We start from the raw sequence: 2,258 nt of genomic DNA on the forward strand, positions 1-2,258 counted from the left end.
CCTATAGAATGCATTAATTTAACTTGTTACTCTTTATAACCTTAGTTACAAATATTGTCCTCTTGGACGCCTAGGCTCCAAAATGTGTATTTGATTTGATGCTTTAAAATAGTGTAATATTTTTTCTAATTACAAATATAATAAAAAGTCAAACTCGGTTCAGATTGTTCAGAAAATCATAACAGAGAATGTGAAAGTCCTCCAAAACTTCTTTCCTGATGATGTTCAGTATCTGTTCTCTATGTATTATTGTTATTTATCTTTTTACAAAAATGATGTTTTTCTCAGTTGACATTCTATTTTGGGCACATCCACACTCTTCTTAAAAATGACTTCACAATATTTCACAATTTTCCTGTTGATGAACCTTTGGGTTTTTCAGTTTTTCACTATTTAAGACATGTTTTTTACCAGTATCTGTGCACTTGTGGGAATATTTACACAAATTCCTATATTTATTTAGCACAAATTCCTAGAAGTGGAAAAGCCAGGGAAAAATATTTAAACATTTAAATTTTTAATAGAAATTGCCTTATTCTCCTCCAAATATGTGCCTGTTTAAACCCTCAATGACAGTGCCCATTTCTGCTACTTGTACACTTCTAAGAAACCAAGCCCTTTTCACATTTGTCAGTACGGCAGGCTTGGAGTTAGGGGTTGAAGCCTTCAGCCTTTCTTTAGCTTCTTGAGTTGAATGTTTATTTAGTCTGGTCTTAGGCTGGGTTCTTTAGAGAAGCAAAGCCAGTGAAGTGTGTGTGTGTGTGTGTGTGTGTGTATGTATATACATATACATAGAAGGAGAGATTTATCTGAAGGAAATGGGTCACACAGTTGTAGAGGCTGGCAAGTGCCAAGTCCTTGGATCAAGCGTCAGGCTGGAGGCTTCTCCTGACTCACATAGCTGCAGGTGCTGACGAATCCAAGATGGGCAAGCAGTACAGCAGGCCGCCGGTTCAAGTCCCAAGAACCAGTGGTCAGATGGTGATGAGCCGGGTGCAGGATCCAGAGCAAGCAAAAGCTACCAAGCTTTGCCAGAATGGCCATATGTGTTGGGTGCAGGCCACACTGCTGAGGAAGCTTCCCTTACAACTGATTGACTTATCACATCAGATCACATCATGGAGGTGATTACATTATATCATAAAATAGAGGCTAACTGCATCATTACACAACGGCCAAATTGCATCATTACATAACTGCCAAACCACTGAAAATCATTGCCCAGCAAAGATGACACACGACTTAACCATCATAGTCTGTTTATTTTCTTTCTAGTTTGCCAATAAGTACATTTAAGATCATCACTTGCTTCTTCGTACATTTTCATCACCCCTGTATGCTTTAGCCATCATCCCTACCCTCAATCCCCTTCTCTAAGACCTAGGCAACCACTAATCTATTGTCTGTTTGTATAGACTTCTCTGTTCTGGATATTTAATATGAGCAGAATCAAACAATATGTGGTTTTTTTTGTCTGGCTTCCTTCACTTAGCATAATGTGGTCACGGTTCATTCATGTTGTCGCATGTATGAGTACTTCGTTCCTTTTTATGACCAAATGACACTCTGTTGTATAATATACCACATTTTGTTTATCCATTTGTCAGTTGATAGACATTTGTGTTATTTCTGTGTTTTGGCTATTACAAATAATGCTGCTAAAAAGCATCCACGTACAAGTTTCTGTGTGGACATATGTTTTCTTTCTTTTGAATATGTACCTAGGAGTGGAATTATTGAGTCATATGGTAGCTCTATTTTTAATCATTAGAGGACCTGCCAGACAGTTTTCAAAGTGCCTGCATCATTTTACATCCCCACCGGTGGTGTAAGAGGATTCTGATTTCCCCACAACTTTGCCATCCCTCGTTATTACATCTGATTCTAGCTAACCTTGTGGGTATGAAGTGGTATCTCATTGAGGTTTTGATTTGGAATTCCCTAATGATGAATGATGTTAAGCATTTTTTCATGTGCTTCTTGACTGTTTGTATATCTTTCTCGCAGAAATGTCTATTCAAGTCCTTTGCCCATTTTTAAGTTGTTATTTATCGTTTTATTACAGAATTGTAAGGCTTCTTTATATTTTGTAGTAGAAGTTTCTTATCAGATATGTGATTTACAATTATTTTCTCTTGTTCTGAAGGTTTTTTTTTTTCACTTTATTGATGGTATCCTTTGAAACACAAAAGTTTTCCATTTTAATTATGTCCAGTTTATTTTTTCTTTTGTTGCCTGTGCTTTTGGTGTCATATCTA

The 2,258-nt window shown here is 36.7% G+C and overlaps 1 protein-coding gene across 1 annotated transcript in view; it reads left to right on the top strand.

The window, feature by feature from the left end:
• The window catches only part of RNF212 (ring finger protein 212), an 18,375-nt gene that overhangs the window by 4,630 nt on the left and 11,487 nt on the right, over positions 1-2,258 (top strand). The window lies entirely within an intron of this gene.

Source organism: Trichechus manatus, unplaced genomic scaffold (genome assembly GCF_000243295.1).
Source record: "Trichechus manatus latirostris isolate Lorelei unplaced genomic scaffold, TriManLat1.0 scaffold00111, whole genome shotgun sequence".
NCBI classification, from domain to species: domain Eukaryota; kingdom Metazoa; phylum Chordata; class Mammalia; order Sirenia; family Trichechidae; genus Trichechus; species Trichechus manatus.